The sequence below is a fragment of the Dendrobates tinctorius genome, unplaced genomic scaffold (genome assembly GCF_039654945.1).
Source record: "Dendrobates tinctorius isolate UK_male_01 unplaced genomic scaffold, ASM3965494v1 ptg000082l, whole genome shotgun sequence".
Classification (NCBI taxonomy): domain Eukaryota; kingdom Metazoa; phylum Chordata; class Amphibia; order Anura; family Dendrobatidae; genus Dendrobates; species Dendrobates tinctorius.
In genome coordinates, this window is record NW_027361750.1 from 7,303,357 (window position 1) to 7,329,909 (window position 26,553).

General features: G+C 44.4%; 1 protein-coding gene and 1 long non-coding RNA gene across 3 annotated transcripts in view; one reads left to right on the forward strand and one right to left on the reverse strand.

Moving 5' to 3' along the window:
* Nucleotides 1-26,553, forward strand: part of CUNH8orf34 (chromosome unknown C8orf34 homolog) — a 967,955-nt gene that overhangs the window by 909,840 nt on the left and 31,562 nt on the right. The gene's annotated exons all lie outside the window — the stretch shown is intronic.
* LOC141096940 (uncharacterized) overlaps nt 13,971-26,553 on the reverse strand; it is a 139,666-nt gene continuing 127,083 nt past the window's right edge. The window contains exons 2-3 of the long non-coding RNA XR_012233817.1: nt 17,462-17,527; nt 13,971-15,285 (exon numbers count right to left, since the gene is read on the reverse strand). This is a non-coding gene — a long non-coding RNA (uncharacterized lncRNA). The remainder of the gene's footprint in view (nt 15,286-17,461; nt 17,528-26,553) is intronic.

The window sequence follows — 26,553 nt, forward strand, 5'->3', positions numbered from 1 at the left end:
CCCACAAGCTACAGGATGAATGATTTTCTGCCTAGGAACAACATCTGATCGATACCATAATTATCATAGAAATTCTATTGCATCTGCACTTTACCTACCTACTATTATAGCTACAGCATTTTTCTCATAAATATCTGATATGAGTAATGGAAAGATGTATATCTTTGTACCGTGTTAGCCAGTAGATAGAAAAATATTCAGGATTGAGAGTCCTCAGTAGTTGATACCTTTTAATGGCTAACTGAAAAGATGGTAACTAGAGTTGAGCGATACCGTCCGATACTTCAAAGTATCGTATCGGATGGTATCGGCCGATCTTTAAAAAAAGTATCGGTATCGCCGATTCCGATACCGGAAGTCCCATTCAAGTCTATGGGACTTCCGGTATCGGAATAAGAAAAACCCTTTCCTGCCCTTGTACAGCCTCTCTGGGGTCTGTACGGGCCTTTTGGGGGGCTGTGCCGGCCTGCCAGGGGGTCTGTGCAGGCTCCGGTGGTCTGTGCCGGCCTGCCGGTGGTCTGTGCAGGCTCCGGGGGGCTGTGCCGGCCTGCCGGGGGGCTGTGCCGGCCTGCCGGGGGGCTGTGCAGGCTCCGGGGGGCTGTGCCGGCCTGCCGGGGGGCTGTGCCGGCCTGCCGGGGGGCTGTGCAGGCTCCGGGGGGCTGTGCAGGCATCGTCCGATGGGACTACAAGTCCCATCGGGCGATGCCTGCTACCATGACAGTGATTGACACATTAGCCAATGATGGGACAGTAGTAGTCCCATCATCCGGCTAATGTGTTAAATGTGAAAAAAAAAAAAAAAAAAATTACATGCTACATACATACAACATGCATACTACATACATGCTACATTCATACTACATACTACATACATGCTACATTCATACTACATAAATACTACATGCAACATACATACTACATATATACTACATGCATGCTACATACATACTGCATGCTACATACATACCACATATATACTACATACATACTACATGCATGCTACATGCATGCTACATGCTACATACATAACACATATATACTACATGCATGCTACATACATACTACATGCTACATACTACATATATACTACATGCATGCTACATACATACTACATATATACTACATGCATGCTACATACATACTACATGCTACATGCATGCTACATACATACTACATACATACTACATGCTACATACATACCACATATATACTACATACATACAATACATTCATACAATACATACATAGACATACAGTACATATAACATAGAGTAACATACTTACCAATACTTGTCACATTGTTCCCCGAAGCCATTGTCTTTTCCGGAATAAATATTAACATAACAAACCACAAAAATACTCACCCACGATCCGAAGCAGTCCACGAGTGTGTCCCACGACGATCTTGGGTAGAGAACTGCAGCATCAGCTGTTGCTGCCGTTCTCTACGGGCTGCAGGAATCCAATGACGGAAGGTAGGTATCCTTCCGCACTGTATTCCTCCGCCACTTAAAAAAAAAAAAAGTCCCTAGTCTCACTTTATGCCATTGCTGTGTGGGAAATTCCCACGCAGCAATGGCATAAAGTGAGACTAGGGACTTTTTTTTTTTTAAGTGGCGGAGGAATACAGTGCGGAAGGATACCTACCTTCCGTCATTGGATTCCTGCAGCCCGTAGAGAACGGCAGCATCATCTGATGCTGCAGTTCTCTACCCAAGATCGTCGTGGGACACACTCGTGGACTGCTTCGGATCGTGGGTGAGTATTTTTGTGGTTTGTTATGTTAATATTTATTCCGGAAAAGACAATGGCTTCGGGGAACAATGTGACAAGTATTGGTAAGTATGTTACTCTATGTTATATGTACTGTATGTTTATGTATGTATAGTATGAATGTATTGTATGTATGTAGTATATATGTGGTATGTATGTAGCATGTAGTATGTATGTAGTATGTATGTAGCATGCATGTAGCATGTAGTATGTATGTAGCATGCATGTAGTATATATGTAGTATGTATGTAGCATGCATGTAGTATATATGTAGCATGTATGTAGTATGTATGTGGTATGTATGTAGCATGTAGTATGTATGTAGCATACATGTAGTATATATGTAGTATGTATGTAGCATGTAGTATGTATGTAGTATGTATGTAGTATGTATGTGGTATGTATGTAGCATGTAGTATGTATGTAGCATGCATGTAGTATATATGTAGTATGTATGTAGCATGTATGTATGTAGTATGTATGTAGTATGTATGTGGTATGTATGTAGCATGTAGTATGTATGTAGCATGCATGTAGTATATATGTAGTATGTATGTAGCATGTAGTATGTATGTAGTATGTATGTAGTATGTATGTGGTATGTATGTAGCATGTAGTATGTATGTAGCATGCATGTAGTATATATGTAGTATGTATGTAGTATGTATGTAGTATGTATGTGGTATGTATGTAGCATGTAGTATGTATGTAGCATGCATGTAGTATATATGTAGTATGTAGTATGTATGTAGTATGTATGTGGTATGTATGTAGCATGTAGTATGTATGTAGCATGCATGTAGCATGCATGTAGTATGTATGTAGCATGCATGTAGTATGTATGTAGCATGCATGTAGTATGTATGTAGTATGTATGTAGTATGTATGTAGCATGCAGTATGTATGTAGCATGTATGTAGTATGTATGTAGTATATATGTAGTATGTATGTAGCATGTAGTATGTATGTAGCATGCATGTAGTATATATGTAGTATGTATGTAGCATGCATGTAGTATGTATGTAGTATGTATGTAGTATGTATGTAGCATGCAGTATGTATGTAGCATGTATGTAGTATGTATGTAGTATATATGTAGTATGTATGTAGCATGCATGTAGTATGTATGTAGCATGTAGTATGTATGTAGCATGCATGTAGTATGTATGTAGCATGTATGTAGTATGTATGTAGCATGTATGTAGTATGTATGTAGCATGTAGTATGTATGTAGCATGCATGTAGTATGTATGTAGTATTTTTTTTTTTTTTTTTTTAACATTTAACACATTAGCCGGATGATGGGACTACTACTGTCCCATCATTGGCTAATGTGTCAATCACTGTCATGGTAGCAGGCATCGCCCGATGGGACTTGTAGTCCCATCGGACGATGCTTGCACAGACCCCCGGACATTAGCACAGCCCCCCGGCAGGCCGGCACAGCCCCCCGGCAGGCCGGTACAGACCCCCACAGGGTGCACAGACCACCGGCAGGCCGGCACAGCCCCCCGGCAGGCCGGTACAGACCCCGGGAAGTCCACACAGCCCCCCGGCAGGCCGGCACAGCCCCCCGGCAGGCCGGCAGAGACCCCCGGAAGGCCCGAAATGACGGCGCATCATGATGCGCACACACCGCGCATCATGATGACGTCAGGCCGTCAATCAACTGAACTTCCGATTCCGATGCCGAATTCCGATATTGAAAAAATATCGGAAGTCGGTATCGGAATTCCGATACAGCAAGTATCGGCCGATACCCGATACTTGCGGTATCGGAATGCTCAACACTAATGGTAACACATTGCAAGCTTTCGAGACTACTCAGGTCTCTTCATCAGGCTAGACTAATACAATATAATATAATGACCACGGACAAGATAAAGATCCCCAACTCACATCAGGACTACAAGATCCCAAGTACTTTCACATGCATTACATCTAATGTGGTGTACTTAATTAATTGTACTAAATGTCCAACTGGGGGTCTGTATGTGGGGGAGACAGGGCAAAAGCTTAGAACAAGGATGAATGCTCATCGTCACACAATAAGAGAAAAAAGAATGGATCTACCTGTGGCAAAACATTTCTGTATCCCTGATCACAGCAAAGTGGATATGAAATTACTGGTATTGAAAGGTAACTTCAATTCTCAGAGAGAGACGAGTTTGGGAGTACAAATTTATGACGACCTTTGACACTCTCAGTGCTGGAATGAATGTGTCGCATGGATTTATGTCTTTTTACATCAATTAAGGAATTTCCTTTTAAAACCTTGTGGGGGCATCACAACACAGAACTAGACCCCAATCAGAGGACCATAAAACATCCGGACGCCTTATCTATGAACTGGTCCAATGTTTATATTTATGTTTCTCCCTCTCCCATATTGATAATTCTGCTTCATGTCACTTGTCTCATCTATTGCATTTTTTCTAGGCTGTATTGTGCATAAATATGTGACTTCAGATTTTGTATTAGTCTAGCCTGATGAAGAGACCTGAGTAGTCTCGAAAGCTTGCAATGTGTCACCATCTAAAAGGTATCAACTACTGAGGACTCTCAATCCTGAATATTTTGATATGAGTAATGAATAAAGGTTACTTATGCTGAAAATTTGCATGGATCATATACTACCTGTATTGTATTGTATCCAGTCTTCCTCTGGATACTGATCTACACCTGTCTGGGTGTGCGTCCCTTGTTTTCATTACATGTTTTTGTATGTCTTTAGGCATTGTTTTCTTATCACATTGTTTATCACCTGATTCAAATAAAATAAAATAGAATCTCGGGACTTCATGGCCGGATTCTAGAACACTTACTGTAAATCACAGAAAATTGATCACATGGACCAATCGCAACATCTCTTTTTTTATTTTAATAAGCTTTAACCCACCCACAACACAGATAACTCCTGAAACAAATACAACTATGACGGCACGGTTGTTCAGTGGTTAACACTGCAGCGCTGGGGTCCTTGGTTCAAATCCCACCAAGGACAACATCTGCAAGGAGTTTGTATGTTTTCCCCATGTTTGCGTGGGTTTCCTCCTGGCACTCCAGTTTCCTCCCACATTCCAAAGACGTACTCATAGGGAATTTAGATTGTGAGCCCCATCGGGAAAAGTGTCGATAATGTCTGTAAAGCGCTGTAGAATTAATGGCGCTATATAAATGAGTAACAACAACAACTATTGCACAGTTATCACAAACTATGATATTGTGTTTAATGGTGCACCACACCGCTCAGCAGCCTCGATTAGCGTATCTGGAACTTGTAGTCCTCCAAACAGCTAAGCATGCGCATACACTTGATGGTCGATGATATTGGACCACTTTTTATTTAATGTGCATGTTGAGTATAAAGGGGGTTTTACACATAGCGATATCGCTAGCAATATCGCTAAAACGTCACTGGTTTTGTGACGTTATAGCGATATTGCTAGCGATATCGCTATGTGTGATACTTACCTCCGACCGGCTCCCCTCCTGCTGTCCATCGCTGATCGCGCGAGATCGGGCGGCTCCATTTCTCGTCGTCAGCTTCCTGCTGGGGCTTCCTGCTGTGATGACGAGCGACGCTGGACGCAGGCGGGAGGACGTCAGGATCGCTGTGTGTGAAGGGTGAGTATCGTCCGCTGCGTCACTGCTGCATCGCTGTGAGATCTTTCTGTACGAAAGCTCACTAGCGATCATTTAGCGATGCACCAGGGATCCTGACCGGGTCGGATCGCCAGTCGGATCGCTGGTGCATCGCTAAATGTAAAAGGGCCTTTAGCCTTTATGTACTTGTATTTGCTGAGGATTTTCTCTAGGAGCTTCTACCAGCTGAGTATTTTTTAAAGGGAACCTGTCGTCAGACATTACTCACAGGAGATATTAGTAGCCCTTTATCAGCTTTATAAAAACCCTTTTTATTTATGCTCATATTAAGCCTAAACACCAATGTAAGTGTTTATAAAACAATTTTAATTGTCCTTGCTCTCCCTGCTTGGGGTCACAGGAGTAATCCAGGATGTATGGTCCAGTTTTGACGAAAAAATTGGTTGCATGCACGAGCCCTATTAGCAACCACTAACATACACTTGCATACAGTATTTTGTTAATATCAGCATTTTAGATTAAGGCCGGGGTCACACTGGCGAGGAATACGGCCGAGTGAGAGGCGCTAAAAGCACGCATTAGACACGGACCAATGATTCTCTATGGGGTCCCTCGCACCAGCCGTATATTTCTCATCCGTATTCTACGGTCCGTGCCAATCGCAGCATGCTGCGATTGTCAGCGTACTACGGCCGTAGTACGCCAATGCAAGTCTATGGGTGCGCAAAAAATATGGATTACACACGAACCACACATGTGACTTGCGCGAAATACGCACCAGGTGTCTTTTAGCAAAGCCGGCAATTCAGTGCGCTATACAGTAAACTCACACTGACAGTTTTAATAAAGAAACAAAAAAATAGATATAGACACATAGAATACCTATATATATATATATATATATATATATAGGTATTCTATGTGTCTATATCTATTCTTTGGTTTCTGTTAGAAACCCTGTCATAGGGCTCCATTATATGTCCATTTTGCAAGCCTGCGAGAAAATCTCAGCAGACGGATGCCATACGGATTACATACGGATGCTGACATGCGCAGCATACGCGACCGCACCTTGATTACGGATGACATACGGAGCACTATTTAGGGGTCATTCATCCGTATTACGCATGTAAAATACTGACCGTATTTTGCGTCGGTTAGTGTGACCCCGGCCTAAGTCCTCATTTACTAAAACCTAAATATTTTTTTACATGGCAGTAATGCAACACAAGGCAAAAGAGACCACATATGGGCAGTAGGTATAAGCTTCTTGGTTTAGAATGTTAAAAAGAGAAATTAATGGATTTTTTTTCTTTAATATTCAGTATTAACAGCAGTGTTTGTAATGAGGCTAAAGAGTGAAAGTTCTGTTTGTTGAGAAGCTTTCTGACTTGTAGAACCATAAGTTGTTGCCATCCATATGTTACAACATTGTCAGTGAACATGTGTCCTTGACAGAAGCAATAAAATAATACAAAAGGTTTAATCTCCTTAAAGCTTGAATAAAATGAAAGCACTGCATAATTATTCACTCAAAGGTTATCTGTGTATGTGTATAGATATTACAAATACTTTTCTTTAAAGCCTGGAACAATATTTATCCATTGATTTAGGTTTCATGTTTGCTAATTTTTCTCTGAAAGCAGAATTAGGATCAGTCATTGGAAGTGATGGATTGGCCACAGTATCCTGAGTGTTGTATGATCTTTGAATCTACAAATATTTTCTCAGCTTCTTTTTGATTCTTCATCGTTTTTCCCATAGGTGGGATATTTAAAGGAATATACAAATTGTTTCTTCAGAGAGAAAGAGGACATGACCTCTAGTGTCAACATTTAACCCCTTAGCGACAGAGCTTAATGACCAGGCCAATTTTTACAATTCTGACCACTGTCCCTTTATGAGGTTATAACTCTGGAATGCTTTAATGGATCCCGCTGATTCTGAGAATGCTTTTTTGTGACATATTGTACTTCATGTTAGTGGTAAAATTTCTTCAATAAGTCTTGTGTTTATTTATGGAAAAAAAACGGAAATGTGGCAAAAATTTTGAAAATTTTGCAATTTTAATACTTTAAATTTTTATGCCCTTAAATCAGAGAGATGTGTCACACAAATTTCTTAATAAATAACATTTCCCACATGTCTACTTTACATCACCACAATTTTGGAAGCAAAAATTTTTTTTGTTAGGAAGTTATAAGGGTTAAAAGTTGACCAGCGATTTCTCATTTTTACAACAAAATTTACAAAACCATTTTTTTTAGGGACCACATCATATTTAAAGTCATTTTGAGAAGTGTACATGACAGAAAATACCCAAAAGTGGCACCATTCTTAAAACTAGACCCCTCAAGGTGCTCAAAACCACATTCAAGAAGTTTATTAACCCTTTAAGTGCTTCACAGAAATGTGGAAGGAAAAAATTAACATTTAACTTTTTTTGCAAAAAATTTACTTCAGAAGCAATTTTTTTTATTTTCACAAGTGTTAAAAGAGAAAACCAACCACAAAATTTGTTGTACAAGTTCTCCTGAATACGTCGATACCACATATGTGGGGGTAAACCACTTTTTCAACACACAGCAGAGCTCGCAAGGGATGGAGCGCCATTTGACCTTTTCAACCCAGAATTGGCTGGAATTGAGATCGGATGCCATGTTGCGTTCGGAGAACCCTTAATGTGCCTAAACAGTGGAAACCTCCAACAAGTGACCCCATTTTGGAAACTAGACCCATTAAGGAACTTATCTAGATGTGTGGTGAGCACTTTGAACCTTCAAGTGCTTCACAGAAGTTTGTAACGTAGAGCCGTGAAAATAAGAAATCCATTTTTTTTCCACAAAAATGATATTTTCGCCCCCAAATTTTTATTTTTACAAGGGTAACAGGAGAAATCATACCCCTACAGTTATTGTGCGATTTGTCCTGAGTACGCTGATACCACTTATGTGGGGGGGAACCACTGTTTTGGCGCATGGGAGAGCTTGGAAGGGAAGGAGTGCCATTTTGAAATACAGACTTTGATGGAATGGTCTGCGGGCGTCATGTTGCATTTGCAGAGCCCCTGATGGGCCTAAACAGTGGAAACCCCCCACAAGTGACCCCATTTTGGAAATTAGACCCCCTAAGTAACTTATCTAGATGTGTGGTGAGCACTTTGAACCCCCAAACGCTTCACAGAAGTTTATAAACGCAGAGCCGTGAAAATAAAAAGTCTTTTTTATTTCCACAAAAGTGATTTTTTAGACCCAATTTTTAGACCCCCAAGGTTGGTAAATAGTGGAAACCCCTCAATTCTTGCTCCAACCCTAACCCTAATCCCAACCCTAACCCTAATCCAAACCCTAATCCCTAATCCTATTTCTAACCCTAATCCTAGTTTGTCCTAACCCTAATTCTAACCCTAGCCCTAACCCGAGCCCTAACCCTAGCCCTAGCCCTAACCCTAACCCTAGTCCAACCCTAACCCTAGCCCTAACCCTAGCCCAACCCTAACCCTAGCCCAACCCTAACCCTAGCCCAACCCTAACCCTAACCCTAGCTCTAACCCTAGCCCAACCCTAACCCTAGCCCAACCCTAACCCTAGCCCAGCCCTAACCCTAACCCTAGCCCAACCCTAACACTAGCCCTAGCCCTAACCCTAACCCTAATGGAAAACTGAAAAAAAAATATTTTCTTTATTTTGTTATGTTGGCCTAACTAAGGGGGTGATAAACGGGGGGATTATGTACTATTTTGTTTATTTTGATCACGATGATAGTTTATCATCATGATCAAAATGAATGAATAGAATCTGCCAGCCGGATCCTGCAGATTCCCGGTGAGCGTACTGCGCATGTGCCCACCATTTTCTCCGGATCCAAGATGACGGCGCCCACCGGAGGACGCCGGCGGGACGCGGGACCACCGAGAGGTACGGGGGGGATCGGGGACCCTAGTTCCCTCTCCTTTGATGTGCGATCACATCAAAAGAGAAATTTAATGCACAATCGAGGCTTTTTTTTTGCGGTCACCGTTATAGGGTTAATAACGGCGATCGCAAAAGCGGGGTCGGTAAAAAACGACCGATTCATGTTCTCTGGGGTCTCGGCTACCCCCAGCAGCTGAGACCCCGGAGAAAATCCGACACTGGGGGGCGCTATTCACTTTCTCCACAGTGCCGTGAATTAGCGGCGCTGTGGTTTATGTACACTTAAATACCGCCATTAAAATGCATATCGGCGGTCACTAAGGGGTCAATTTCCCAGAGGAACAGTCTCCTCATACTGGCAAGCCAGACCTGGCAAGTCACTCTCCACAAGGAGAAAATATGCCCCTTAGATTTAAAGGAATATGACACCCGATTTCACAATTCAAACTGCATTAATTAAAAAATAAATAGATTGCTTATACCTGCTGATGTACTTATTTTGATTTATCAGTGTAAAGGGCCCTTTACACATAGCGATATCGCTAAAGCGTCACCGATTTTGTGACTTATCAGCGATATTGTTAGCGATATCGCTACATGTGATACTCACCTCCGACCGGCTCCCCCGCTGGCTATCGCTGATCGCGCGAGATCGGCCTGGTCCATTTCTCGTCGTCAGCTTCCTGCTGGCGTCGACAAGCAAGACATGGACGCGGGCGGAAGAAGACATCATCGCTGCGTCTGAAAGGTAAGTACGACCGCCGAGCATCGCTGCGTCGCTGGTGAGATCTGCCTGTTTGGCAGCTCACTAGCGACCATTTAGTGATGCACCAGCGATCCTGACCGGGTCGTATCATGGTCGGGATCGCTGGTGCATCGCTAAATGTAAAGGGGCCTTAAGAATGGCTGTAGAATCCCTTTTGAAAGTTTTTCTATATGTTCACGCAGGTCATAGAAAGTAAAATAAAATGATACCCTGATATCAGCAATAATAATAATAATCTTTATAAATATAGCGCCAACATATTCCGCAGCACTTTACAGTTTAACAGTTTCAAAACACAAGTCATAAATAACAACGCTAACAATACAATAATTAAAGCAAAATAAGACGACCCTGCTCATGAGAGCTTACAATCTACAATGAGGTGGGGGAGATACAAAGTACAGGTGTGTATTTACAACGATAGGTCCAGCCATCTTGAAGGAGTGGGGGATAGATGGGGATAGTGAATGGGCTACAAATGAACACTTTCACATAAAATTACTTTGATTAGTGAACATGATAAGCCGCTCTGAACAAATGTGACAGCCATTTTCAGGTCTCTCCAGAGATGCTCAATTTCGTTTAGGTCAGGGCTCTGGCTGGGCCAGTCAAGAATGGTCACAGAGTTGTTCTGAAGCCACTCCTTTGTTATTTTAGGCTGGTTTCACATTTGCGTCTGTGTGCGCAGCGTTTTATCCGCAGCAATCTTAATGCATCATGTGTTCCTACTGTATCTTTAACATGGTGTACGCAGGGACATGCGTTTGCATCATTTCTCGGTGTGCGGCGGGGTCCGGCGAACACAACATGTTGCATTTTTTGAAGCGAAAAAAATCCATCAAATATGCACAGTCATGCGGATGAGTGTGTCAAAAAAATGTATTACTGTCTATGGAAATGCATGCGTACGCAAGCACATGTGTACGCACATGCGTTCAATACACATGCGTACTTTTAATGAGCTTGTCCAGTAAGTGATTTAACCACCTGCTAACTGGTAGCTCTATAAAAGGACGTGTGGACACTGCAAGGCCATAAATCTCTGGACTCTGGATGATAGCACAAGACTGGCTATGTAAGTACAGAACCTTTGAAAATGTCTGTCTCTCTCACTGCCGTTTGTACTTTGTACTAATTTTTTTCTGTTACTTTTAGGCTGCATGCACACGCTGCGGATTCACCTGCGGATTTTTCCATGCGGATTGTAGTCCCATCGGACGATGCCTGCACACACACACACAACCCCCGGCAGGTCCGCACAGACCCCCGGCAGCCCGCACAGACCCCCGGCAGGCCCGCACAGACCCCCTGCAGCCCGCACAGACCCCCGGCAGCCCGTACAGACCCCCGGCAGCCCGCACAGACCCCTGGCAGGCCCACACAGACCGCGCATCATGATGACATCATTTCAGCAGGCAATCACAGCCATGCCATTAGTTAACATGGCTAACACAACTAACACAACTGGCTTAGTTAAAAAAATCCAGGTTGTGTTGTGCTGCTCCAGGCTCTGTGTGGAAAAAAAACATTATAAAAAAGAAAAAAAAAATATATATATATATACAGTATATATATATACTTACGTTCGCTGAGCAAGTGAAGGCCTCAGAAATGCAAGGTTCAGGTGGCATTTGTATTTCCGGAACCTTTGAACTTTGAACCCGAATCTCCTCTCTCATGTCCTTGTTGAAGCTTTCCTTCATCGATCGCCAACAGATTTTGATTCTCTTCATTGTGAAGGGTGGAAAAAAAAGAAAAAAATTATTTGGAAAACAATGCACATACACATACATGCAAAGCACATACATTAATTAGGGATTCCTTGACAGGAAAATGGTACCAAAAAACAGGAGTAATGATGATCATTTCGCACACACACTGCGCTTCCACAGGTCGCAGTGTGTGTGCGAACCGATCGTTGTTACTCCTGTTTTTTAGGATTCCCTAATAAAGTCTTGAAAGTTTTTACCCCGTGAGTGCCATTCAAATTCTTTTTTCAGCAATATGATGAACTTTGTGGTTTTCATGTGAATGAGCACCTATGGGTAATCTTGGAAGTTATAGCCGGCTGTGGGTTCTGTGAAATATTTTATCCGGAGGTGTGAGCTTGTTAGCAGTGCTGTCCAGCTTTCTTCTTTGGAATAATCACATACTGTACATTAACAGGTTCATTGCCGCATCAGACCACATTGCAATACTTACCAAAATCATTTCTGGCACGTGGCGTGGCTTGGTCCCAATCAGCCAGCAGCGATGTTGCCACTTCATCCCAGAGACGTCGAATCACCACATTGTCAGAGTGCTGATGGTCACGGGTGTCCCACAATGGTACTCGCTCTTGCACAAGGTGGATTAGTTGCTCACTGTCAATATCCAGTGTGGCTTCTTCCCATTGTGAAACCTATAGATAAAATTAAAAAAAAAAGAATTTTAAGTAGAGCTGAAAAAAAATTCTATTACAACTCTGATGAAAAGACTACTTACACCCCGTCTTTCCTCCTGAGACACATGGGCCTGACGATCCTGGGAAGCTTCAATTCCACTTGACTGCTCCTGCTCTTCATCACTGGCAGGTACATGTAAAGATATTACATGATTTAACACATGTGGAGTATTGCCAGTCAATACATACCAATCAGTCTAGCAAATGTGATTACATAATCTTTGTCAGGTCCACCCTGGGAAGAAGTCAGTTCTTCACTTGAGGACATGTTTGAAGAGCAGGCAGCAGTCAAGTGAAAGACTACAGAAAAGAACAGAGAAGAAAAATTAAACTTGTTAGATCCAAGCGCAATGTAGACAAAAAAAATCCATGGACACCAATAATTACATTACAGGCAGTAGTCCAACAGCACAGCAGTCAGCACAGGCCAGGAACAGATGGCAGCACCAGGAGACAACTGCAGCAACAGGAGACAACTGCAGCACCATGAGAGTTGACCAGTCTACAAGAAACAGAAAAAGCATTGAGAGAAACAGACATTTTTAAAGCTTCTATACTTACATAGACAGTGTTGTCCTCACCAGGACAGAAAGCAGCACCAGAAGACAACAGCAGCAACAGGCAACAACGAGGAAAAAAACGCTGCACCAGGAGAAAACTGCTGCACCAGGAGATAACGGCTGCACCAGGAGAGTCAACAAGTCTAAGGGTATGTGCACACGCTGCGGATTCTGCTGCGGATCCGCAGCGGGTTTGGCCCTACGGATCCGCAGCAGTTCCACAGACAGTGTACAGTACCATGTTATTCAATGGGATTTCAAATCCGCAGTGCAGATGCTGCTGATTTTTCCGTGCGGTTATGCTGCGGTTTTAAGTCCGCAGCATGTCAATTCTTTCTGCGGATTCTGCTGCGGATTGATACCTATTCCATTGTCCAGGTGTCAGACCGCAGAGGAAAACCGCAGACAAATCCGCAGATAAAGCGCAGGTCACGACGATCTCCTGCAGTGCATCACTGAGAGGTTACTATAGTTCACTGGTCTCACTTTATGGCAAAAGCTGTGTAGGAACTTTCTCACACAGCAATGCCAAAAGTGAGACTAGGGACTATTTTTTTTACAGTGGCGGAGGAATACAGTGCGGAAGGATACCTACCTCCCGTCATTGTATTCTTTGGGCCCCTAGAGAGCGGTCGCATCAGCTGATGCTGCTGTTCTCCACGGGAGATCGTCGTGGGACACTCGTGGATTTCTGCGGATCAGAGAGTATATCGGTTGTTTGTTATTTTAATATTTTTTACAGATGACACTGGCTTCGGGGATCAAAGTGACAAGTGATGGTGAGCATGTACTCTACGTTATATAAATATGGAGGAAAAACAAACGACCAAGAATCTCACAAAAAAATATATATAATAATCAAAATATAATTTATTAAACAATCAATAAGACCAGAGCATATGAAAAACACAGTGGCATGGAAAATCCAAGTCTGCTTGTGCATGCAGAGAATACACCAAAGGATACACATGTGTCAGGAAGGGGAAGGAAAAAGTATAAAGCACATATGTAGTGCCTGTTAGCAAAGATAGATGTAATTATACCTGCTCATAGCAAAATTGCACATCCCACAAGGAGCCTCATGAAAAACACATCACCAGGCATGTATCCATAATGGATAGTAAAATGTAATAAGAATGTAAAGTGTTAAAGTCATACCTGGTAAGGATAGGAGGCAACCCGACTGGTGTGTGTCCCCCCCGATGCGCATTTCGGCGTGAAATGCCTTTCTCAAGGGGTGGTGGGAAAGGGGAAGTGAAGGGATTTAAAAACGCTGTGTCCACCAATCGCAGGCAAGTATGCCAATCATGTGACCCATATAACCAATCAGAGCCGCGCAGTAGCGGCTATGTGATTAGGAATCCCGGTTACCATAGAGACACACATGTGCCTCAAGGCATCCACGTCATAGTCAGGCCGCCTCTAATGACGCATGCGCCACCGTGGCAACCGAAGACACCAGGCGTCGTCGGCGTCAGCTGACCAGCGACGTCACAGGAGGCGTGACTAATCGCCAGATCAACAAAGACGCCGAGAGCCGCCGGGGGCCGTGGAAGCAACAGGGCGCATGCGTGCCGGCGGTCAGTATGAGATGGCGTGATGGATGGTGCTGGCTCAAAGACGGGAAAACAATTATTGATGGCAGAGATTGAGTACATTATCCATTAGATATAAATATGCAAATGACACTTAATAAGTGTAAACTGACAGGGAAGCCCTATGTCAAGGGATAAAGGTACATAATCAAAGATAATAGCAATAAGGCATACAAGAAAAAATGTACATGCAGTACTCGCAGCAAAATGATCATAATGCTATTCAAGATGATAATAATAGTAAAAATAGAATAAACATCATTATAAATGAATGTACATGTATACACAAAATTGATAATAGATCATAGTATAATATATACACAATTTTTAAGGAATATATATAAAGAAAAATACTACAATAATAAATGCCATTATTTGCCACCATGGACATAATTGTCCTAATATCAAACACGAACAATTCCCATATGTATAGATAATACAATATGTTCACAAATATATTTAGTGAAATAGAAATAAAATGCCACTTTCATAAGATGTCATATAACATAGGATAATGCAAAACAAAAGGAGAATGAATCACACAACATGACAGGAGTCTTGATATCATGTGGCGTATCCCAATCCACCGACGATTCATGCCTCATGGATTTACAATTGGTGAACAAAGCTAAGTAATAAAAAATTAAAATGTAATATTAGTACAATATTAAAAACAACAACGCAAAACTGCAATATAACAAGGAGACTGTGCAGACAGTCCGAGATGTTATAAAAATGGAACAAAGCTATTTGATTCATTTAGGCCCTTAGGGTGAACAGTGTCTAATGCCCAGATCCATCTTGTCTCACATTGAGACAATTTTGGGCTGATTTTTCCCCCCCGGATATTTGGCTCAATGATATCAATGCCTCTAACCTTGAGTAATGAGCCATCACACCCGTGGTACAATTTGAAATGCCGGGGAAGCGTCCTAAGCGTGGTCGGATCATCATGGTCGGCTGCCGCCTGAATACCCAGAATATGTTCACGGGTACGTACTTTTAATTGACGAGTCATCATACCTACATAGATTAAGTTACATGGGCACAGAGCAAAATAAATCACATAGCGTGAAGTACAGGAGCTATGTCCCCTGATGTCATATGTCTTGGTGCCACTAGAATTAAAGAAGGAATCAGTACGTTCAATATTTGGACAGGCGACACACCGACCACAAGGAAAACAACCACGCCTAGGACCACCACTTCCAAAAATATTGGGCTTCAGTTCACTGTGATAGTGACTGTGTACCAGATGATCTCTGAGGTTTTTAGACCTCCTAATAGTTATACTGGGTACCTCAGGAAGAATTTGCTTCAAAACCGAATCAGTTTGGAGGATAGGCCAGGCCTTCTGAATACAATGTCTCATTCGTGCAAATTGAGAATGGTAGCTAGTAATGAATCTAATTTTCTGAGATGATCTTTTCACTTTTTGGCCATATAGTAGGGAATGTCTTGTGGAATGTTTTGCTCTATTATAAGCACGCTTTATAGATCGTCTACTGTAACCCCTCTCACGAAATCGGACTGAAAGGTCCAGAGCCTGTTTCTCAAAATCACAATCATCAGAACAGATTCTGCGTAAACGCAAGAACTGTCCAGTGGGAATGGAATTGATGAGTGACCTTGGATGTGCAGAAGACGCATGAAGTAACATGTTAGTTGATGTTTGCTTCCTAAAGATGGTAGTCTGAAGGACATCATCAGAATTGCGCCATACTGTAACATCCAAGAAGTCAATTCTACTGGTATGTACTTGATAGGTGATATGGATGTTACGATCGTTGGAATTGATGCCATCCATAAATTCACTTAAGTGTAAAGAATTTCCCTGCCAGATTAGAAAAATATCATCAATGTACCGCACCCAAAAGGGGATGCGGTCCATTGACGACCCCCAATCTGACAGGGGGAGGTCCCTCTCCCACAGCCCCAGGAACAGGTTAGCGTAGGAGGGGGCAAAGGATGCCCCCATAGCTGTACCCTGGAGCTGTAGGTAGAAGGACCCCTTAAAAGTAAAAAAATTATGTTTAAGTGAAAATTCTAGGAGTTCCAGAATCAGATCGATGATCCCCACAGGTAAATTGGACATATTCAAAAAATATTTGGTAGCTACCAAACCGTCCGTGTGTCTAATATTCGTGTAAAGTGATTCAACATCACCCGTTACAAGCATAGTGTCTCCTCCAATGGGGAGACCATCGATCCTTTTCAGGAACTCCCCAGTATCAAGAAGAAAAGAAGGAAGACTCTCCACAATCGGCTGTAATTTAGAGTCAATCCAGCAATTGACTTTCTCGCGATAATTGCCTGAACCCGAGATGATGGGACGCCCCGGAGGGGACTCCACATTTTTATGCACCTTGGGTAGAAGGTACAATGTTGAGATGGTTGGTTCCTGAACCTGTAGTGCCGAAGCCAGCTCTTTGGTGATGGTACCAGTTTGTACCGCTCTATTCAAAATTTGTAGTAGCTGTACCACAAATGAAGACAGGGGATTAAAGGTAAGGCGTCTGTAACATGTTTTATTGCCCAGTTGTCTAAAAGCCTCTTTTTCATACAGGAGTTTGGGCCAGATTACAATGTTACCGCCCTTATCAGCTGGCTTCAACACTACATCAGGAAGAGCCTTTAGGAAATCCAACCTCTCTCGTTCCAAGGGCTCAAATTATCTTTACCAATGCCTCTAGGAATATTCATAAAATCATTGGTAACCACCTGTACAAAGAGATCAATCTGTGCACAGGTGGATAAGGGAGGAAATTTTTTGGATTTAACCCTTATTGATGTTGGAATCTTACCTCCCTCACCCAGTTGATGTTCGGTAGATAGCTCTTCTAATTCTTGTAAGGCTATTTGTTCCTCCTCTGCGGGGAATAAAATTTGTAAGTCAGGGTTAAAGAAGTGTCTCTTAAATATTAGAGATCTTGCAAAAAGGTGTAAATCCTTAATGGCCGTAAATGTGTTGAAACTAGATTTGGGAGAAAAAGAAAGTCCCCTACTTAATTATGACAGGTCAGTTTTAGATAGGGCATGAGTGCTTAGGTTAATTACCTTATTGTTGTTTTTTGACTGTTTCCGTTCGGGGGATGCAAATTGCATCCGCTTATATGGATGGAATCCCGTATCTCTTAGTCTCTTAGATCTCGGTCCAGACCGTGTTGTCATAGAGGGAACAGACCACTCAGATAAATCACTCATGGCAGAGAGCGAACTCTCAGAAGAAGCACCCGTCAGTCGGGAAGTTTGAAAGTTGGACTTCCTCCAGTGATAAATATTTTTAGTTGCAAAGTCCTTAATATCTCTTTGTAATTTCAACGCTTGTTTGTCATGTATTTTTTGGACACAAGTGTCCAACTTTTTATCAATCCGGGATTCATAGTCAGAAACTTTGTCAACTGGACATTGGGCTTTAAATTTACGTTCAGCCTCATCCAATGACTTATCAAGATTCAAGATCAACTTAGAATTATGATCCACCAATAGCTTCATAAAAATGGAGGAGCATGAATTACATGCTTCCTCCCATCGAGAAATAAATTCATTATCATCAATGGGAAAAGTGGGAATGACCCGCACTCTCAAACCCCTAGGAATCAATTTGCACGAAATATATTTTTCAAGGAAGGCCCGGTTCCACCACAACCTGGTTCTCTTAGTAAGCAATCTTTCAATCTCAAGGGCCTGGTCCTCAATAGTCTGGTCCACTGCTGGCTGTGGATCTGCCCCACTGGCTCCAAACACCTGGTCAATTTGGCCGAGCCAAGTTTTGTCCTTAGCTCGGAAGTCCATATCGCAGAAGAAAAAACCTGTGCAAAACACAGAAATTAAATACCATACACACTTCATGGATAGATCACTTGCTCAGATAAATATAGCTGGAATAAAGGTACAATCACTGAATGACATTGTAAAACTAGAGCAAGGAAATATATGAAAAATAGGACAATATTGAGAAAGTCGCACTAGAAACTTAAATATGGAGGAAAAACAAACGACCAAGAATCTCACAAAAAAAAAAAATATAATAATCAAAATATAATTTATTAAACAATCAATAAGACCAGAGCATATGAAAAACACAGTGGCATGGAAAATCCAAGTCTGCTTGTGCATGCAGAGAATACACCAAAGGACACACATGTGACAGGAAGGGGAAGGAAAAAGTATAAAGCACATATGTAGTGCCTGTCAGCAAAGATAGATGTAATTATACCTGCTCATAGCAAAATTGCACATCCCACAAGGAGCCTCATGAAAACCACATCACCAGGCATGTATCCATGGATACATGGATAGTAAAATGTAATAAGAATGTAAAGTGTTAAAGTCATACCTGGTAAGGATAGGAGGCAACCCGACTGGTGTGTGTGTCCCGCGACGCGCGTTTCGGCGTGAAATGCCTTTCTCAAGGGGTGGTGGGAAAGGGGAAGTGAAGGGATTTAAAAACGCTGTGTCCACCAATCGCAGGCAAGTATGCCAATCATGTGACCCATATAACCAATCAGAGCCGCGCAGTAGCGGCTATGTGATTAGGAATCCCGGTTACCATAGAGACACACATGTGCCTCAAGGCATCCACGTCATAGTCAGGCCGCCTCTATTATCTTTGATTATGTACCTTTATCCCTTGACATAGGGCTTCCCTGTCAGTTTACACTTATTAAGTGTCATTTGCATATTTATATCTAATGGATAATGTACTCAATGTCTGCCATCAATAATTGTTTTCCCGTCTTTGAGCCAGCACCATCCATCACGCCATCTCATACTGACCGCCGGCACGCATGCGCCCTGTTGCTTCCACGGCCCCCGGCGGCTCTCGGCGTCTTTGTTGATCTGGCGATTAGTCACGCCTCCTGTGACGTCGCTGGTCAGCTGACGCCGACGCCGCCTGGCGTCTTCGGTTGCCACGGTGGTGCATGCGTCATTAGAGGCGGCCTGACTATGACATGGATGCCTTGAGGCACATGTGTGTCTCTATGGTAACCGGGATTCCTAATCACATAGCCGCTACTGCGCGGCTCTGATTGGTTATATGGGTCACATGATTGGCATACTTGCCTGCGATTGGTGGACACAGCGTTTTTAAATCCCTTCACTTCCCCTTTCCCACCACCCCTTGAGAAAGGCATTTCACGCCGAAACGCGCGTCGGGGGACACACACACCAGTCGGGTTGCCTCCTATCCTTACCAGGTATGACTTTAACACTTTACATTCTTATTACATTTTACTATCCATTATGGATACATGCCTGGTGATGTGGTTTTCATGAGGCTCCTTGTGGGATGTGCAATTTTGCTATGAGTAGGTATAATTACATCTATCTTTGCTGACAGGCACTACATATGTGCTTTATACTTTTTCCTTCCCCTTCCTGACACATGTGTGTCCTTTGGTGTATTCTCTGCATGCACAAGCAGACTTGGATTTTCCATGCCACTGTGTTTTTCATATGCTCTGGTCTTATTGATTGCTTAATAAATTATATTTTGATTATTATATATATTTTTTTTTTGTGAGATTCTTGGTCGTTTGTTTTTCCTCCATATTTAAGTTTCTAGTGCGACTTTCTCAATATTGTCCTATTTTTCATATATTTCCTTGCTCTAGTTTTACAATGTCATTCAGTGATTGTACCTTTATTCCAGCTATATTTATCTGAGCAAGTGATCTATCCATGAAGTGTGTATGGTATTTAATTTCTATGTTATATGTACTGTATGTCTATATGTATGTATTGTATGAATGTATTGTATGTAGTATGTGTGTTGTATGTAGTATGTATGTTGTATGAATGTAGTATATATGTAGTATGCATGTAGTATGTATGTATGTATGTTGTATGAATGTAGTATATATGTAGTATATATGTAGTATGTATGTAGTATGTATGTATGTATGTTGTATGAATGTAGTATATATGTAGTATGTATGTATTATGTAGTATGCTGTATGAATGTAGTATATATGTAGTATGTATGTAGTATGTATGTATGTTGTATGAATGTAGTATATATGAAGTATGTATGTAGTATGTATGTTGTATGAATGTTGTATATATGTAGTATGCATGTACTATGTATGTTTTTTTTTTTTCTTACATTCAACACATTAGCCGGATGATGGGACTACTACTGTCCCATCATTGGCTAATGTGTCAATCACTGTCTGTGATGAACAGCCCACCGCTGTTTGCCAATACGTGACGAACGGGGGTCCCGCTGCCACCAAAACGTGACAGACAGCGGACCCTGTGTCACCAATATGTCACAATCCCACCACTGACACGGGTGTATCAGCGGACAGAAGGACACGACACACTGCTGGCATACGGCTATCACAGGCACAGTGGGGACTTATCTTAGTTATCCCACCACTGGCACCATGTGACAAAAATATCCAGCAAGCTAATCTCGCACTAACAATTTACCGCAGGGGGGTATTTTGGGTGCCCCACTACTGCTATCAATCTTCTACAAACAGCGGGGATTTATGTATATCCCACTTTCTCAGTTCCACTTTGGAACTCACAGCTCTCCGGCGCCCCCCTTACCCTCAGGTCAGTCAGGGAATTGCACCTAGGATAAATAGTTGGCTACTGCAGCAAGGGAATTATCAATGCTGTGGCCGCAGCCCCCTTTTAGCAATATAAGACCCTTCTGTACTGCAAACTAGCCGAAACAACCACACACAATGCGCTGCCACCAGTCACGGTTTACTTAATTCACAGAGTCAATTAAGAGGGTCCGCGGCAAACCCCTAGAATTAGTAGCGATTATCTAAACAAGGCGTATAGTTCGTTTCTTAGAGCATGGAGACAAACTGAATAATTTTATCATTTATTTCCCAAAATGAGGGCAGTGATTACAGATAAAAATTGCTATAAAGTTGAGACATAAAATATGTACAATTACAAGTATAAAACAAAATATGGACGAAACAGAGAGTAACACTCATGATTGTTCATGACTCTTTAGGCAAAACCATGTGGCTGAGTGGGGGATGGGCCGCTTAACCAAACGTCGCCGCTCATCTGCACGTCTCTCTGGCACGAGGACTTGAGCTGTTCTGAATGGTTTTGCCAAGGGAATGTCTTATAGCCTCTGCTGTGTGACATCACGGAAGGGGCAGTCTGGAGAGGGTCTGCCCCCTACTCTTGGATTTAGAATCAAACTACAAAACTTAATATAACTGTATCTCATAGGGGGAAGTTCGCACAAACACGCACATGGTATCATTCTTTGTAGTTTGTTGATTACAATATTTGAAGCCGAAATGTGCAGTAGTTCTGATACACCGTTTAGAAGGAACCCATATCTCAGGTTCTGAAGGCCCGAGGACTTCGCAAAAGCCACGGTAGCGATGCCGGGACCACTCCGATCACAGAAATATGACTATTAGTTCTCTGTCATGTATGGTTTTTGCAATATGACTTGTTTTAATATTTCTCATATTGATCCCAGCACATGTCTAGAGACAAAGGACTTCCTGTCCTGGCATGCAGGGGAGAGAAAAGGAATTCTACACTGAGGTTTCAGGTTTCACAGAGCTGCAGGCAGGGGGGCACTGGTCTGTGTGTGTAAGCTGTGGGCGAAAAGAGGAGGGGGAAGCTGCAAACGCTGACAGTTTACAATGTCATCCGAAGAGTAGCACTGGGAGATCATCCAGAAGGCTCTAGAAACATATCTACAGTACATCATACCTTACTCAACATTACACCTCCCCCTTTAGAGGGCGCTACGGAGGAATTACCTGTCGGTAATCGGCCATGTGCACCTCAGCGGGTTCGCCCCGGCGGGACAACCCATCGGCATTGCCGTGTTCACTGCCCTTTTTTGTGTTGTACAGTAAAGTCGTACTGTTGAAGGGCAAGGCTCCAGCGGAGCAACCTTCCATTGGTTCCGGACTCATGGCACCCCCGCCTGCCCGGTGCCCCAGGTAGTGGACCTCGCGCATGCCCATCTGGCACTTTCCCGGCTTGATAGTCAGGCCTGCCTGGTGAAGATGCTTGCGCACCTCCTGGAGATGTTGAAGGTGTTCCTTCCAGGTGGAACTGAAGATGGCGATGTCGTCTAAGTACGCCACTGCGTACTCCTCCAGTCCCCAAGGCAGGTGGTTGACCATCCGCTGGAAAGTGGCAGGGGCATTTTTCATGCCGAAGGGCATTACTGTGGACTCGTACAGTCCAGAGGGGGTGATAAAGGCGGATTTCTCCTGCGCCTCAGGGCTCAGGGGAATCTGCCAGCATCCCCGACTCAAATCCATGATGGATATGTACCTTGCTTTTGCCAACCGCTCAAGCAAATCCTTGTTGCGCGGCATCGGGTGGGCATCAGAGGTTGTGATGGCATTGAGCCCCCTGTAGTCCATGCAGAACCGGGTGGTTCGATCTTTTTTAGGCACGAGGACTACAGGTGAAGCCCACGCGCTTTTTGACCGTCGAATCACCCCCAGCCTTAACATCTCATCGATCTCTTGGTGCATGACTTGTTGCACTGCCTCAGAGATCCGATAAGGTGTTCGCCGTAATGGGGCGTGATTCCCGGTGTCCACCTCATGAACCGCTAACTCCATCCTCCCAGGTTGGTTGGTGAACACGGCCCGGAAGGGTTCCAGGACTTCCACCAACTGCGACCGCTGGGATACGGTTAGCAAACCACTTAACTCCATGTCCTCAATGGACCCATCGGCCTTGGCTTGGGCCAGCATGTCCAGGAGGGGATCTTCCTCCCCATCCTCGGGCAGGTTACAGACCGGTAGGACGCAAGCTTCACGTTCGTGGTGCGCCTTCAGCATGTTGACGTGAAAGGCCTTGCGCCTACCCCGAGCATGGTCAAGCGTGACCACGTAGGTGACTGGGTTGAGCTGTTTGTGGACGACGTACGGGCCTTCCCAGGCTGCCTGAAGCTTATTCGTTGGTACGGGGACCAGCACCCACACCTTTTGACCCGCCTGGTAGGTCCGCTCCTGGGCGTTCTGGTCGTACCAGTGCTTTTGGTCAGCCTCAGCCTGCGTCATGTTGTCATGCACCAACTGCGTCAATGTCTGCATCGTGTCACGGAAGCGCATGACATAATCCACAATGGACACTTCTGTGGGGTTTGGCTCATCTTCCCAGGATTCTCTTATCAGCCCAAGGGGTCCCCGGACTCGCCTGCCATACAGGAGCTCGAAGGGGGAGAACCCGGTTGAGGCCTGTGGAACTTCTCTGTAAGCGAACAGCAGGTGTGGGAGGTACCGCTCCCAGTCGCGCCCTTGGGTCTCAACCAGCATGCAGAGCATCTGTTTGAGGGTACCGTTGGAGCGTTAAAACAAACCATTAGTCTGTGGGTGATATGCACTCGATACCAGGTGCATCACCTGCATTTTCTCACAGAGAGCCTCCATTAGGCGAGACATGAATTGGGTCCCTTGATCGGTAAGCATCTCCCTGGGAAATCCTACCCTTGAAAAGACGGTCACCAGTGCATCAGCCACCTTATCTGCCCTGGTTGAAGACAGAGCTACTGCCTCTGGGTACCGGGTAGCATAGTCTACCACGGTGAGAATGTATTGCTTTCCAGAGCTGCTGGGGACGGCCAGCGGGCCTACAATGTCCACCGCGATTCTCTGGAAAGGCTCCTCTATCACCGGCAAAGGAATAAGGGGAGCCTTAAGAGCAGGCCCCGCCTTACCCACATTTTGACAGGTGGCACAGGAGCGGCAGTAGGTCGTGACATCTGTCCCCATATTGGGCCAATAGAAGTGTTGAGACAGCCGTGCCTTTGTTTTGCTGATCCCCAAGTGTCCAGCGAGTGGAATCTCATGGGCAATCCGCAACAACTCAGTTCTGAACTGTAGGGGAACAACTAGCTGTCTTTCCCTCAACCACTCCTTTTGGGAATCTCCAGGTACTATCTCCCGGTACAACCTTCCTCATTCCCAGAACACCCTCTCCTTATCAGACTTGGAGGTGGGCGTCTCGGCGAGATCTCTCAATTTCTCCAGACTCGCATCTGAGTGCAGAGTAGCCTGGAACTCCTTGCTGGAGACTGCCAGAAGTGACGTCAAGGTTCCTTCCTTACTGGGACCCTCTGGAACCGGCTCTGGGTTCACCTCTGGTTCAGTCTCTCCTGTAGCAGACGAGAGTCCAGAAGACAGTGCGCTACCTGCGATCTGGGCACTCTGACTGCGTGTGACAGCTGCTTTGTATGCTGTCTCCCTGGGGATTTCTACAGACCCACCAATCGGCGCTGCCATGGGCCCTACCTCCCCATCCACCCCCAACACTTCAGGAGCAGTGCTACTTATGGGCCAGTTACCTTCCTCGGTGGCACTGGTCAGCTGCATGGCATTACCTTCCTCATGGTCCCCATGCACCTCCCCATTTCCTTGAGCACCGTTGCTTGCTCCTGCCAGGGGTTCCTCAGCCGTCTCACTCTGCAGAGTGACGGGGCTGAGCACTTCGGTACCTGTGGACAAATCTACCATTTCAAAGAAAGGGTTAATAGGTTCAGTCGGCACAGCTACATCATCTTCATCATCATTCCTAGGAACAGAACGGTTATCAGATTGCTTTGGTACATTCACATCACCATCAGCATAATATCTGGGGAAAGAATGTTTGGTAATTGCATTATTGCTTATCAAGGCATTAGCAGGTAACACATGCAGTTTCCCATCATCATCATCAACATCAGGGTTAGCGTTACCCTTATTATCAGATTGGGGAAGGGTGTCAGGGACATAGTATGCAACCATCCTCCCCAAGTCAGTCCCCAATAAAACATCAGTGTGCAGGTTTTCAGACACTCCCACCTCCCTCAAACCGCTCCCAGCACCCCAATCAAGAAAAACCCGAGCCACTGGCAAGGGACAACGGGTGCCTCCAATCCCGGTGACAGTCAGGGTTTTCCCCTCAACAAACTCTTCAGGGGCTGCCAGTCCAGGACGGATGAGGGTTCGTTCAGCCCTGGTGTCCTTGAGGCCTGTAGCAAGACGGGCCCCCACCTGAACAGGTTGAACGTTGTTGTCAATCTTCCCAACCACACCTCCCACCAAAAGAACAGAAGCGTTGGGCCCAGAGGCCTTGGCTGGGGGACTCTTCGGCTTTTCCGGACAGGCGTGATGGAAGTGACCAGTCCGACTGCAGGTGAAACACAGGCGACTGTCAGTAGTAGGCCTGGTGTTGGCAACAGGCACAGGGCCTCCGGAGGGACGGCTAGCTAGGGCATTGGGGTTGGTTGCAGGCTTACCCCCTCTCCAGCTGTTGGTGACTGGCCTCCGCATCTCTGGCTTCCGGTTGGCCTCATAGTTGTCAGCGATCTGCGCCGCTTTGTCCGCATTCGGTGGTTCGCGGTCCAGGATGAACTGTCGGACCTCAGCTGGGCAGAGATGCAGGAACTGGTCTTTGATCATCAGGTCCCGTAGCTGCTCAAAGGTGTTCACTGACAGTCCATGGATCCACTGGTCAAAGTGGGTCCTGAGTCCTTGCACCACATCACTGTAGCTATCATGTGGGCCACGTTGGAGGTGCCGGAACTTCTTTCGGTATACCTCAGGTGTCAGCCGGTATTTGGCGATCAGGGCCTGCTTTATTGCATCATAGTCATCATCGGCTTTTGGCGGAAGAGAAGCAAACGCCTCCAGAGCTTTGCGTTTTAGCCCTGGGGTCAAGTACCTGGCCCATTGGCCAGGGGGCAGACGGTACTGTCTGCAGGCTTTCTCAAAGGCTCGCAGAAACGTGTCCAAGTCCCCGTCCTTTTCCATCACGGGAAAATGCTCTGGCAGGGGTTTAGGAGTCTGGACGCTGCTGGGTTCACTGCTTCGGGCTGTGGGGGCATTCCACCCCCGCTGTCGGAGCATCTCCAGTTCATGGGCTCTCTGAGCTTCTGCTTGGCACTCAGCTC